Source organism: Triturus cristatus, chromosome 3_1, assembly GCF_964204655.1.
Source record: "Triturus cristatus chromosome 3_1, aTriCri1.1, whole genome shotgun sequence".
Classification (NCBI taxonomy): domain Eukaryota; kingdom Metazoa; phylum Chordata; class Amphibia; order Caudata; family Salamandridae; genus Triturus; species Triturus cristatus.
Window position 1 is genome coordinate 223,701,794 of NC_140583.1, and position 16,030 is coordinate 223,717,823.

Here is a 16,030-nt window from a genome sequence, read left to right on the forward strand (position 1 = left end):
CGAGCCATCCCCCACAGACCTACCCGCCCCAAGAAATGCAAGCATGAAACCGAAACGAGTTTTTGCTCAAGAAAGGAACTAAGTGACTCACTTTTACTGAGTGCGATAAGCCGGCATGTTTACTTTGTACAGTTTCCTGCAAACAATGACTGGTTTCTTGTGATCCCTTAAAAGAATAATACTTGATTGGTGACCTAGCGTGACGCTTTCTTTATTTGAGAGTAGGGTGGCCAGATTTTAAAAACCAGATACCGGGCCATTTCGCAAAAATAGAAGAAAGGCTACAAATTTACATCAACCAAGGGACACACAAGGACAGCGCTCCTCAACATAGAAACACAGCTAACGAGGCACTACCGGAATAAATTAAATGGAACTTCGGAACTCAATATCATGGTGTTACTTAAATTGCTTTCTGATAAGAGCTACTCACTAGTCCTGCCTTAAAACACATGAAAACGTGTCTCTCGCTCTTCAGCCAACCCTCCCTGAAAATGAACCGAAATCTGCCGGGCCCGCTGGTGAAAAGCCGAGACTGTCCTTGCAAATCCGTGTCGCCACGTGTTTGAGAGAGGCCATTTTGTGTCAGTGCTGTGTGTGAGTTAACCTTGCACTGCTGCACCCATGGGACAGGCTCTGTATGTTGCTAACATGCTCGGCAGTGCTTTGTGTGAAAATGAAACTGGCACCATGTATGGGAGGGAACTTTGCACTGCTTTCTGTTGTCTGCATTGCACCTATAGTAAGTATACAGGAGGGCCTCACTACTACCTCTTTTACTTGTCCTGTGTGAGGGAAATTTTGGCAAACAAGTGAAATTTACAATTAGAAAATAGAATTAGAAGTTTTGGGTGGAGGGATAGCTGTGTCTCTAGAAGAGGATTTTTTTGAGGAGTGGGTCACAGATTGGGCTACAGATTAAACTAGGGGGGCCACCTACTAAGGCTATACGTACGTTCCTGATGGAGTGCTGCTCTTATCCTTTCTAAGGAGTTGTCGGAAAACATTGCAGGCGGTCGGCATCAATCGTCATGAGCACCAATGCAACAAAGGTGGATACAATTGTTGACCTGTGACTGTTGCATCAGAGTTGGAAAACACTGATTCCCGCCACTCTGTAGAAATTTCCCATTTGGGTTGAGATAAACTGCAATTGACACGGTAAGCATGTGATAGGGGGAGGTGTTGGCTGGTTGAGCGCCGCTCTAGTGCTGGGTCGGTGGACCCGCACAACAGGACGGGCCCCAGCGATCATTTCCCCCGAAAACACTGCTGTCAACACTCATACTGGGGCTAGTGCTCATGAACGTTGCATCTATGACACCTACCTTGACCCTTGCGACCCCTGGCATTGCCTTTGCGACTCTGGCCTCAGTGGTCGCAAAGGCTATGCCAAGAAGAAGGTAAACCGCAGATATGCAATGCACACATTTTTGAACATATGAAAAAATGAACTATGATTTAAAAATGTTAAGTTTCATTACCGTGAAAAAACTTACAATTATGTTTTTTTTTTTTAAATTTCAGTATACTTTTTATTGTTTTTTACAACATATAACATTTAACATATAATATTTACTCATCAACGCTTTGTTGTTACAGGGCAGCCCAAACTGGCTGGGTTAGCTGTAGTACATTTTGAATGAAAAACGTCACCTCTGTGTTTTGCAAGCTGCATAGGTGGGGACTAAAAACTCTGATTTAAATAATGTGGGTTCCCAGTGTTGCTTCTATGAACAATCTCATATGGTTTCATATGGTTTCATGCAGTAAAAAAGAGAAATGTGTAATATTCTCATCAAACGAGCAACCTATTTAAAATTGGTGGTATATAAAATAAACACTGATCTGTGTTATTAGTTGTTGTGTTATTGTATAATTGTGCGCATTAGGGCCTGTTAACTGCAACAGTATCATTTACTGTGATGACAAACACTTCCTGGTCGAATTAAGTGTCAAAAATCATATGATGCCACTTCCTGTGATGGCAATTGGGCAACGGGTGAGGGATGTCACTTCCGCTAGCACTGACATTTTGATGAATCGACAGGCATGCCAGTGCAGGTAATCCTGGCCGTAGCTTCAGCAAGGACCCGCAATTGTGAACACAATGAATAGATGGGAAAGACAAAGGTGTGATGGTGCCCATTCCGTATTTAGTGAAGAAGTGGAGGCTGCATCCATGTCCCCACAATTTTGAGGCACAGAAGACTTCTCATCAAAGTAGAAATTGCAACAGTTGGAGAAACTTGCTAAACAGGAGCTCAACTAATGGTGGGAAGCGACTTCCTTGAACTAACTATTTAGAAGTCCCCAGGCAATTTCAAATATTGTTCCCACATACGAGAACTCGCATCCCAAGAATGGTCAACCTTCATGACAAAGATTTGCAAGGGCATGATTGAGACTCTGACAAAGTATGCGACAATAGGTTTAGAGTCAAGAAAGAAATTGATAGGTATAAGGATGGTGAGATGGGGAAGGACTTTCTTGTTGCTTTCGAAAACAGGGTAAAAAACACACGAGGAGGATATCAAAACAAAGAGACTGCACAAGTTCCTTAGAGATAAAAACAAGTACTCTGAAGGGCACATTCTTACTTAGGCTGTAAATGTGCCTCAGAACATATTGATTTAAAACTTGCTCGTAGACAGAGTAGACAAGAGATAGAATCAACAGAATCGAGAGTCAGATGTTCCAACATTAGGAATACCGATTTCCTAATTGCAATTATTTCCGAATCGCAATTAGGAAATCGGTATTCCTAATGTATGATTTTTTCTATTCCCAAATAGCTATACCTAATAGGTCGCTAATCGACCTACCTCATGAATATTAATGAGGTAGGTCACAATTTGCCACCATTTATGAATCACCGCCATCACAGGGATGGTGGCCTGCTGGAGTCAGCAGACCACCATGTCTGTAATTGCTTTTTAATAAAGATTTTTTTTTTTTTAATGGAGCCTGTTTTCCTTAAAAGAAGACGTGATGCATTTAAAAAAGAAAATGAAACGTTTAAGTTTCATTTTTTAAGAGCAGGCAGTGGGACCCCTTCCTATTTTCAAATCGATTACCACTACTTTTATACTAGTGGGAAAGTATTACTGTCTTGTGATCGGAATTTGTTGCAAAACAGTAATTCATACCATAATAATTCGGTATCTTGAAGGGACACCATAAACACGCCACTTGCAAATAGCAAATCACAAATGCAAATTGCGATTTGGTAAAAAATTACTGAATCACATTTTGCCTTTTGTACATTTGAAAAAGCATTTTTGCAATTGCGTATGGCCCTATTCTGCTACCACAAAAATGCTTTGTACATCAGGCCCCTACTTCGGAAATTTGATGTAAAGTTGACGAGCCCTCGCGTGACGCAGCTGGAAAATGATCTCTGTCTTTGTTAGAGGAGTGTCAACTGTTGAAAAGAACATAGGAACGTCAACAGCAGGGAAGGCCAAAGGGACAAGGAAGAGGAGATGGCAATCGATAAGTAAAACAAGGCGCGGCGGGTGAATCAGCCAGAAGGAGCACATCTGCCTGACTGGGACAACAAAAGGAACAACCACCGGACTAACCGAAGAGGAAAGAACTGTAGTGAACTTCTTTAGGAGCGCATTGACACCCATGAAGGAGTCAGAATTAAGGGCTGGTTTATCATTGTACCTAAACAGTAAAATAGTTTATACCAAAACATTAAGATATAAGATAATTGAAACTGATGAAATTACAAAAACTGACCGTCAAATATACGCAAACAAATGTTGGACGGAATGCTGAATAAATCATACATTCACCCCCAGTCAAGAGATCTGGGTTAAATCCATCGTTCTTTTGCTCACCATGCCACCCCAGTTTAGACCCAGCCATATGCAAATCAGTCTTGACCCTGTGCCTCATGGGAACAGTCCAGACCGAACTGCCAAGCCAGGTCCTCCCTGGACCAGAAACAAGCATCCTGGGTCCGGTTTCTGTGTATTACCCTTCATCAGCCAGGCTAGTTTGAATCCAGTGGCACAGTGAGCAAGGGACCCACATCTGGGCATACCCATCCCACTTAGGGTGAAAAGTGCTATGCAAACAAATGATGGACGGAATGCTGAATAAATCATACACTCAACCTCAGTCAAGAGATCTGGGTTAAATCCATTGTTCTTTTGCTCACTATGCCACCCCAGTTTATAACCAGCCATATGCAAATCCGTCTTGACCCTGTGCCTCATGGGAACAGTCCAGACCGAACTGCCAAGCCAGGTCCTCCCTGGACCAAAAACAAGCATCCTGGGCCCGGTTTCTGGGTAGTACCCTTCATCAGCAAGGCTAGCTTGAATCCAGTGGCACAGTGAGCAAGGGACCCACGTCTGAGCATACCCATCCACTTTGGGTGAAAAGTGCTTTGCAAACAAATGATGGACGGAATGCTGAAAAAATGATACATTCACCCCCAATCGAGATCTGGGTTACTGGGGTGAATGTTTGACATTGTTCTGCATTCTGTCCCTCAATTGTTCTTTTTGCATTTGTCACCCAGAGTGGGATGGGTATGCCCAGATGTGGGTCCCGTGCTCTCCATGCCACTGGAGTCAAGCTATCCTGGCTGATAAGGGCTGAAAGCCCGAAACCAGTCCTTGGATGCTTGTTTCCGGTCCAGGGAAAACCTGGCTTGGCAGTTAGGGCTGGACTGTTACCATTGGGCACAGGGTCAAAACTGATTTGCATATGGCTGGGCCAAACTGGAAAGGCATGGTGAGCAAAAAAACAATAGATTTAGGCCCAGATCTCTGTACTGGGGTGAATGTATGACATTGTTCTGCATTCTGTCCATCAATTATTCTATTTGCGACCATCAAATATAAGCATGAGAAATTGTCAGACTTGAATGTGGAAAATATAAGTAGCATTAAGTTAGGTGACATTGATATACTTTTACTATTGTTTGAGTTGGATCAGGAACATTCTAATGTTGACATTAATGATACTTGGGATGACTTGCAAAAGATTGGTTTTATGTTAGACTCAACCATCCCCAGTAGGTTCAAACTCAAGTGCAAGCATAATCCCAATATGTCGTATGACAACCTGGGGGCTTTTCATAATGTGATCATATATGATCTAATAGATTTGCATCAAGATATCAAGAGCTTGTCAGGGATTAAAGCATAGGGATAAAGCCATCCCGTTAAGATGGGAATATAGTCCTGATAAACATCGAGGACTACAGGGCTGAAGCCATGAGACAACTGGCTGACATTGATTGTTATGAGATGATAGACTATGCAACATACAAACAATCAATTAAGGCTTGTGGTGATATGTTATAAGAATGACATGAAAGCAGTCTAATAGACATTAATGATTGCTGATTTTTCTAAACTGACAATCCTTGAACACTATCAATGTACCTGCTCCAGAAAATGATAAAATACACAAGCATCCAACTAGGTTACCAGGTTGGTCTATTGTATCTTCCAATGGGTGCTTATTAGAGAATATGGCTATTTATTTGAACCACTTTCTAGCGCCAAATGTTACAACCTTACCATCAATCTGCCAGGAGAGTGCTGTTTTTAACGCAGGATTAGTGAACCCACATAGACCAAGATGATCCTGGATGTATGCTCGCTGTATACTAGCACACAGCATACCTTGGGCATAGAAGTATGCTGCACCTTTTCCTTATTTGATCACACTGAGGTGTTATACTCCATGATGACTTAATGTCTCAAGAACAATATGTTTTTGTTTCAGAAAGCACTCTATTGTCAATTCTGCGGGACAGTGATGGGCACCTGCTTCACGCCAAGCTATGTAAATCTTTAAATGGAATAGTAGGAGGAGCAGGATGGTCTGGACGGAGCGCAATGAGCATTATATCAGACATATCCCCCTGTTTACGAATTAAATGTATGTTTCACCTACTGTCTGAGGAACAAGGAAATAGATTACCTTGATGTACAATGGAGCATTGTAGGTGATCATATAACATCAGCATCGAAAGAAGACCACACGGAACAGAGTTCTGCAAGCCACGAGCCATTACTCCACAGCCCTGAAACGGGGTATCCCATATGGGGAGCTCATGAGAGCCAGACCCGATTGTAGTACTAATAAAGCCTTCAATAACCAGGGATATACCCAAAGAGTGTTATTGAAGGAAAAGAAAAAGATAGCTGATGTGAATAGAAATATAGCCTCTCTTCAATAGCGATATCAAAAATAAGAAAATGTGCACGCACACTGTGAGGTTTATTACTAGGCATAACACCCAGTCCCAAAGGGTTAAGAAAATTCTTAGCTAATACTAGTCCCCCCTGACAGCTGATCCTGTCATAGGGAGAAATGTGTGAGCGCTCTTTTGCAGTCATATATAGGAAATTTGAATCCCTGCAGCCGTGGTTCCCAAACTTTTTAGAACCACAACGCATTTTTTAGAACAACAACCTATCGCATCTCTCCCACCTTTAATGGGCATGAGGCGGGGAGATTTTTTAATATAAGTAAACTAAAGCATTGTGTTGCAGCGCATTGTCATTTACAGACATCACATTTTCCATTGAAATGACCACTAAATTTGCACAGACATACAGTTTTACTGATAAAACTATATAGCACACAAATGATGTGTTGAAATCGGGTTTCTGTGAATATTTGTCATTTATGCAGCTTCAAGTAAATGTCTTGATTTGCTTTGATCCTATTAACATATCTGTTTCCTGGACACTTCAGAATTACAAAAAAGGAGTTTCATTTTTGCATTCTTAACTGCTGGATGCATACAGATCATTTACAGTTAATTACATTTTGTTGTGTATTGCAAAAAACAACATAGTACATTGTCATATAATTCACTTTAAAAACTCCTCCCAGTTTGCAGTCAGAGAAAGAAAAGTAAACTCCAATCTTCATGTTCAAAGAATAAAGGAGTCTTACGTTTGACCTTTGCCTTTGAATCACTGGCAAGTGTGACACATAATTTAAAGGCATCTTTTATTTATTGCTCAGATTTTCATTTCCCTCCAAAAATCAGCTTGTGGCCCACCAGTGGGTCGCGGCCAACAGTTTGGGAAACACTGCTCTACGGGATTTATTGGTACATAGTCACTTCATGGAACCCCCATAAAGAACTTGCTCTAGGTTCCAAAAGGATTTTTCAAATTTGGTGCATGTAATGCCTGCAAGTATACCACTAATAAGAAAGAGTATAAGCTACCCATAGGCTGTAAAAGGAAAATACCCAAGTATATTCCCTGTACAATGTATGCTTTGGATTCCCTGTACTGTGTATGCTTTGGAGCGTCCACATCCATTATGGCTAAGAATACTGGAACACTTAAGAACCATTAAAATGTGGGTGGGGATTACCACATTGCAAGACACTTTTATGAGTATCATGGCAACAAGTTTGAGATGCTTTGTTTCTTTGGTTTCTTTGCAAAGAGGTGGTGTCAGAGAGAAACTACACTGAATGATCGAATCACACCTGATTATGGGCTTAAACACCAAAGCCCATAGTGTTTGAATAAGGACAAGGAGCAGGGTGTGCATCTTTGTTTTGAACATTGATATAACAACAATTGTGATCATTGTTAATTGTGGATGATATTAAATATCACCATTCTGTTCCTTTACATGTATTATAAGCTTGCTATATTCCTTCTGGTATTTCAACTACCTTGTCACGTGATGCTAACATTCGATGTGCCAGATAAATGCCAGCACCTATTGAATAATTATAATGCCTGTATATTTGTATGTTTGCATGAGCGAATGTTTACCCTTTACTCACTAAAAACGTTTTTACTACCTTCACCTTTATTATTTTTTGTTTTGTATATACTAAGTCTCCAACATACATTTTTTTGTCAATTTCACTAGTCAGTCTTATTTTGCACCGGGTATTTCATACCAGATTACTGAGTGGACTTGTGTACTAGCCAGACATTAGTGATTACATGTGGCTTGGAGATATGATATAGATGGTACCAATTATTACCATGTGTTCAGAATGTATATGTCATAGTAGGGCACTTGTGCAAGATATTTCCATAATTCTCCTGGCTTTCCATTCCAGCTGACTGTGCACTCCGTTTACTGATTTCTATTCCGATTTCATTCATTCTAAAGATATTATGCCACCTTGCTGTATATTTTGTTTCAATGTATTGTACACTAGATAGTTTCTTGGTATGAATTTAGCATTGTTGAACTTTTAAAATAATGCACTTTAGCAATCTCTGCTTAACATATTTATAGACAGCATTCCATGCCTGTGAACTGTGTCTGTTACGCATGTTTCTTTAATGATAATATAGGACATCTGTGTCTGTATTATTATTGGGATTATATTAAGAAGCCTTAAAGTGTTATATTGTATATCAGTGTTGAATATGGGATGCTAACACATTATCACAGTATTTGTTTAGTTTTGTATGATCAAATGAAATGTGATATATTTGGAGAGTGAGGCATTTGCTAGAGTTAAGTATTATTTTACTGGTTATTCCACACATTTGTTTATACATTGTCAATTTTGAATAATTTGTTGAATATTATATATTGTATATCAATGTTAAAAGTGGGACGATAGTATAACATTGCAGTATTTTTTCTGTTTCCATGATTAATTGAAATGTGATGAATTTGAATAGTGATATGTTTCATACCTACAAGGCGTTTGATGTAATTAAGCATTTTATTCTTTTACGGGTCATTCTACACATTTGTTATGTGTTACTGATTTTGAATAATTTGTTTGTGTATGATGGCTTGCTTATATTTTTCATGTGCAGTTGATCATGCTTACAACTTGACAAATGCTTATTTGAGCCGAAACGCATTGTTGGTCTTTTTGTATAGTAAATGCTGTCTGTTGCTGATGGAGTGCTGCTCTTTTCCTTTCTGAGGAGATGTTGGGGACATATATATCCACACATATTTGCACATATATAAGCCATGTGTGATGTGCGCAAGTTATAGTTAGTTCACTAAACTGTAACTGGCGTGGTTTTAGGGTTTTGTAATGTTGACTCGTGCCTCATTCCAACACTTTACAATAGTGTTTTTCACTGAATCTATATATGTATATTTAGATGTAGAAATATACACAAATACATACAAAGTCTGAATATTAAACAACACTGCATTGCAAGGAACGATGATTGGATAAATTATTGTGAGTGGCATGGTGCAGTGTCGGTTTGTTTTTTCTATGATGCCTCCTGGAATGTTCACCACTGTGGTGGTGGGACCCAAGGGTGGACCAGGAAAACCAGTGCTGGGACATGCGCCCCCATCCAAGCCCACTTTAGAGGCGCCTCTGTGGAGGGCTAGAAGGGGCCCAACGGTCACCTTTGAGAGTACTATTTAGTAGAAATGGTGGTAAACAAACAATTAGCATTAGAGGCTAGTACAAAAACAGTTATTATTATTATTATTAAAGAAACTTGTAGAGTGTGCAGCTACCCGAAAGTATCGCCGGGCGCTGGAACAGTGAGTGAGTGGTCACCATTGATGGTGGAACAAGAAAAGTGTAAGAAACGGTCTGCCAGCCCTGACCCACTGCCAGGGATTGTATTACACAAAGTGCCCTGGGGGCACACAGAGCAGGTGCGCCGCTCGCTTTGTGCTATCTCAGGGTACTTTGGGATTACATAAGGGGCAACAGACGCTTTTGCAGTCCCTTCTGTATTACTGGTGCGCGAGGTCATTCTTTCATTTGCATGGGGGCGTGGCATCATGCAATTGAAGTAATCTCTTTGTATCTGCACCCACGCCGTATTACCGATGCCATCACAGAGGCAAACATTCCCTCAGTAGGCGCACTGACAGTGCACCACAAAAAGATTGGGCACTGTCAGTGCGCCTCCTTAAGGCAGCCTTCTCAAAGGGGGAAAGCAGTCCTCATGGGTCCCCCAGTTACCCCCCTGCAGGCGGGTTTGGTCACTCACTGCACCTGTCTGCAAGGGGATATTTCTTCCCTCTTGAAAGTATATGGGGGTGACACAGTGAACTACGGAGATGTTTAAAGCAGCCGCTCCATATTTCACTTTAATGCGTTGCCCCCTTGGCAGCACAAGTTTGCAGCTGGCCTGAGGGCTCATTTGAGCATCTATACCTATTTTGTTTTTTGTTTTTTAACTTTAAGCTCTGTATATGAACCTCATACATACATGTAGGCAGACTCCCGTTTACAGCCATACCATGTTTGGAGATTCGCCACTATTTCTATATGCTCAAGTAAAGTCAATGGAGTTTATCCTGGATGCACAATTGCAACTGCGAACGTGTGAAGAAAAGCAAGTAACTAATCTGATGAAACAAACTCATCCGTGTCTTCAACCATTAAACCTGCTTTTGTGTTCGTCGACAAAAAGTCGATGTGTATTATGAAGTTGTTGCTGAAATTCATATGTAACACACAGGTGACAAGTGTGAATCCTGCTGGGGCCATCTCAGCCTTTAATCTTTACAAGGATAATAAGTTTATATTTTAAAAAGGGATAACAGTAACCTGTGCAGTTTACAGTACTACGAAACAAGGAAGCTGCGTTATGGTTCACAAAGGGCTGGACTGGCCGTAGCGGGCACCAGGTGTTTCCCGGGTGGGCCGCCAGGGTGGGGGCCGGATTTGGGCCCGAGGGGGGGTCGTTTTTGTAACCGGGTACCAGCAATATTGGCCCCCTGTAACAAAATCATCCAAAACCGGCCCTAGCAAAAAGCTCGGCCGCACCGGCATACCTCCCTAAACCTCCCACCCCCCTTCCCCGGGGGCCTGCCGAGCTGTTTGCCAGGGCCGGTTTCGGTTCCCTGTCCGGCCCTGGGTTCACAAGTTTTTTTTAGTATGACTGTGTGGCCTTTGATGACGGCTTGGTATGCAGCCTCCCAAAATCCTCTGCTTCTCCCGCCATGGCCTTCCGACATGTCGCAGTCAGGCTAATATCAGGGGAGCAGAAGTCTGGCCCACTTGACTCCTCCCCCATCCCCCCCACCCACTCACTCACGCTGGAAAGACAGACTGGAAACACCTGCATGTGTTGTCCCCAGACGATTAAAATTATGTCTGGCGTTTGTAGACCAAAGAGCATGGTTGGAGGAGGGGGTGGGGTGCGTTGGAGGTTACCCTCTTCCTCTTATATTTAGCAATCAAATTTGTCTTTTTGGAAGAAGAGCTGCCCAAGGCCCAGAGATCTGAAAAAGTAAAGATCTCATTTCACTGTTTTCAGGGCTATATGTTGGGCCGTTAGCAAAGTTTTGCGGAACCACAGACACCTGAGAAGGTTTTTACCGGTCAGAAAAGGTTGACGGCCTATTGTCGCTAATGCCCCAATAATTGAGGATTCTATGTTGTATTTAGATTTTGTACTGCTCTAACATCTTTAGGTGATGTTTAAGTTTAAAAGGATATGAATATTAAAATAAATAAAATGTACATCCAGTGTCCAGTGGAGCTAAGTGCTCCTGGCAGATAGTAGCAACTATATCGATCACATGATGAATGCATGGCATTCCTATTGGCTGTGCCTGCTTCCTGCTTTAAATAGCTTCTCCATCCGTGAAATGTCTAGGAAAGCATTATACATGTTTTTTAAAGTCAGTAGTATCACCTGTGCCAGTTATTGTCAGTGCTGGTTGTACATCAGTGGCTTGAATGACGTCGAAGAGGCACTCTCTGTCTGTTTATGAGACCTCAGTGCAAGGTCACTCTGATGAAGAACGCCTCTGGTGTATCAGTGTACAGTACACAACATGACTTGTCATTAAGAGAACCTTGTGAAAGAGTACACTGTACAGAACATCTGCCAGCATTGGCCTGACTCAAGGTCACCCCAAAGACCAACAAAAAAGAAGAAGACAGAGGCCAATAGGTCTGTCTTTTTTTATAGGTTGAATCTTTGTTCCGTGTTCAAGTGTGTTTGTGGCAGTGGCGGCTTCTCCGCAATGGCGGAGGAGTGTCGCCCCACTGCCTAGCGGAGAGACAGCAATCGAAAAATAAAACTAAATCTATTTTTCGTTTGCCGGCTCTGAGCCAGCTTGTGCATGGAGGGGCCGAGCATGGGAGGGTGGAGGAGGAGTGCTTGTGCATTCCCCAAGTTCTCATATGTGTTTGGCCAACTGTCTCAGGCCAACCAAAGCACACATGCACACTTAGGTTTCCTCCAATGGCTGGAGAAATCCCCACAGACTTCCTGGTCTGAGCAGGGCGTCTTTTCAGCCCGCTCAGACCAATCCCTGTGCTACTCTGCAGTTCAGGGATTGGCTAGGAGTCTGTCTCAGGGCCTGCTGAGACCCAGGAGGAGGCCATCAGGAGCGATGCAATGTGCGAGGCGGCCGGCGGCGTCAGGTGAGTTTTTAAAATTATCAACCCGTGCCCCCGCGCTCGCTCTCCCCCCGCTTCTCCCACCCGCCCCCTCACCCTTTATTAATGGCGGCCGCCACTGGTGTGTGGTTGTGTGTGTATGGGTGAATAAATGAACCGATGGATGATTATTATTATTAATTAATTCACAGATTTTCATAAAGCATGGTCATTCAAGGTATATCTGTGCTTTACAAATATTAACATGAGACATGATTTACATAGAACTGGAAGGGCACAGACTATACAGAGAAACTATAAGTACAACAAGGTTAACATTACAAGATGTGGCGATGGTAAGAGGATGGGTGGGGAATAAAGGGCAAAGGAGTAAAAAGGAGAGAGGAACGATAAGCAAACTTGCAGAGGGAGAAGGAGACCATTAGAAGGGTAAAAGGGGAGGGTGCTCTTGGGGCAGATGAGGAGGGAAGAGGGAGGGACTACAAGAGAGAGGGTGGGAACTGGAAGAAAGTCGGTAGCTTGATCAAAGAGTCTGTTGATTTATGTGTGAACGGATTGATAAATTGGTGAGTGAGTGCATGGATGGATGAATGGATGATTTTGGCAATGCACAGAGGAGATCAAGGGATAGGTGAGTGTGTATCTGGGTATTCTTAAGTTCTAGATTCAGATTTTTGTCTTGGATCGTTAGTAATTTGCAAATAAAAGTATTGTGGAGGTGAGCAGGCTGACTGTGGTCCCCCTCACCCTTCAAGCTCCCTGCTAATGGCCACTGCTGGGCCTTTTCTTTCCTCCTACCTGACTTAGGCCATTGATCTAGGCTCACTCAACCTGATTGCTCCCACAAAGGGAAAACCTGACCAACTGCTAACCACCTGGAACAGGCTTGCCACTCAAAGCACCACTGTCATCATGAACTCCATCCACTGAAAAGCACTGATGAACTCCTGTCCCCACCACATCTTTAAGCTTGGAAGCTAGTTGATCAGCAACAAACTCATCTCCTTCCACAATAAATTAAACTGACCACCAACCCCAGCAAACTTAAAAATTCCCATCCCATCTTTCTGCTCCCCTTGACAACCAAGGTCCTCAAAAAAGCCATCAACCACCAACTCGCGGAACACGTGGAGAACAACAACCTTCGGGACATACCCTCATTGCAGCCATGGATGGCATCAGAGCCGTCCAAGACCTAGGGGAAATGGCGGCCCTGATCCTTCTTGACCTCTCAGCAGCATTTGACACCGTGTCCTACCACACCTTTATCAAGAGACTGCACTAGTTCAGAATTCAAGGATACGCCCTCAGATGGATCTCCTCCTTCCTCACCGGAAGAACCAAGAGAATCCACCTTCCTCCTTACATCTCCAAACACAAGAGCATCATCGGCGGCATCCCACAAGGCTCATCCCTCCGCCCCACCCTGTAAGACACCTACATGTCTCCCCTGGCCGATATCGTCAGAACCCATGGACTCAACATCATTTCCTACGTCGACAACACCCAGCTCATCCTGTCGCTATCAGAAGAGCCCTCCTCCATGAGAGCCAACTTCCACAGATGTATGACAAACATCGCTGATTGGATGAAGGACAACTGCCTGAAACTCAACCGAGATAAAATGGAAGTACTGATCTTAAGGGGCAACACCTCCACTTGGAACAACTCCTGGTGGCCTTCAGAACTAGCACTCTCACCCACACCAACAGACTGTGCCCGCAACCTCAGCACCATCCTGGACAGCAAGCTCACCATGAAAAACCAGATTAAGGCAGTCTCCTCCACCTGTTTCCTATCTCTTTGCATGCTTTGCAAGATCTTTAAATGGCTCCCGATCAACACCAGACGTACCATCACCCAAGCCCTGGTCACTAGCCGGCTGGACTATGGCAACGCACTCTACACAAGAATCACCTCGCTTCTACTGTAGAGACTACAGACCATACAGAACTCTGCAGCCAGACTCATTCTCGACCTCCCGAAGTGGACCCACATCACCTCCCGCCTAAAGAAGCACGACTGGCTCCCCATTCAGAAGTGATGCTACTTCAAGATGCTGATACACACATAGAGATCTAATGCACAACCAAGGACGAGCATACATCAACCACCGCCTGAACTTCCACCATCCCTGCAGACACCTGTGTTCTGTCTTTCTTCACCTCATTCACACTCCTCACAAATGTCAAAGCTACAGCGGAGATCGCTCCTTCTCCAACCTCACGGCCAGGGTCTAGAACATCCTCCCTCTCCAACTCCGAACCTCACAATTGCTGCTGGAATTCAGGAGAGAACTCAAAACTTAGCTGTTTGGCAGAGCCTCCGCAGCAAGATCCTCAGCGCCTGGATACCCTCATAGGTGATCAGCCACGTTATACACGTCTTGTTTGATTTATTGATTGCTGTGGGACATTTTGAGGTCTGTCGTTTAATAGGTTTCTGGTTTGTCATAAGTCCAAGAAACACAAATATAGGTATGTTTGTATACGCTATTTGTATAGTGCAAACCTAGTTCCAAGGCACTAGAGCACTGTACACTGGCAAAGGTACAGGTACAGTTATTGAGTCATTAGAAGTGTAGCTGTTTCTGACACTGGAAGTGATGTAGTATTCTTTAAAGAGGTATATCCTCAGCTGCTTCCTAAATCGGAGAAAGGTTGAACGGTCATGATGGATACTTAGATGTTGTTCCAGATTTAGTGTGCATGGATGACCCATTCCCTGCGTTGCGGCGTCCCCCAAGTTTCGGCATTAAGTCCCACTCTGTTCAATGTGTATATCTGCTTGCTGGCCCTGTTGGCTAGGTCCCGCAACATCTCCCCGGTGTCATACGCTGATGACATGCAGTTGGTGCTCTCCTTTACCAATAACCCCAATCAAGATGCCGGCAAACTTTAGGAGGACCTGACCCCCATCTCTGCCTGGATGGAGGATAACTGTCTCCAACTGATCTGCACAAAATTGGAGATCCTCGTATTAAGCAGCGATTCCCATCTATGGGGCAGCAAATTGTGGCCTCTAAAGCTCTGCTCACCCTCTTGGCTGAATTCGGCTGTAAAAAACCTAGGCATTTGGGATGATAATGCCCTCACTTTTGAGGGGGCATGCTAAAACTGGTACAGGAATCTGTTTCGGCCTGTTGCGTGGCGTTAAACCCATCTTGGGTCTGTTCGACCCCCATACTCGCCAGCTGATAGTTCAAGCCACTGTCCTAGCCAGGCTGGACTGCTACAATGTGCTGCTCCTTGGATCCAACAAGTCAATGATGTAAAGGCTGCACCGCACTCAGAACGCAGCAGCTTGGGCGCTATTTGCCCTCCCTTGGCATTGCTCTGTCTCCGGCCTTCGGCAGCGTCTTCATTGGCTTACCATAGAGCAGATAATTTAATTCAAAGCGCTCTGTTTTACTCATAAGATTCTTACTGGTTCTGTTTTACTCATAAGATTCTTACTGGTTCGGGTCTGGCGATTTTGAGTGACCTATGTCTTACGTACACCCCGACGTGTGATCTACAATCGGCCAGCCTCTAACTGGTACAAGTTTCCGGTTTCCTCAGATCCAGAGCCGGAGGGCCTTCTTTTAAGGTGCCAGCACCGGCCCTCTGGAACTTCTTGCCGCTTTTCACCAGAAGCATCCCCAACCATGTGACTTCTAGAAGGGCAGACAAGACATGGCTCTTTCGCTGACCTCGTTTCCTCTCCGAT

The 16,030-nt window shown here is 43.5% G+C and overlaps 1 protein-coding gene across 1 annotated transcript in view; it reads left to right on the forward strand.

Annotated features, from left to right (window-relative positions):
- The window catches only part of DAPK2 (death associated protein kinase 2), a 409,280-nt gene that overhangs the window by 21,465 nt on the left and 371,785 nt on the right, over window positions 1–16,030 (forward strand). The gene's annotated exons all lie outside the window — the stretch shown is intronic.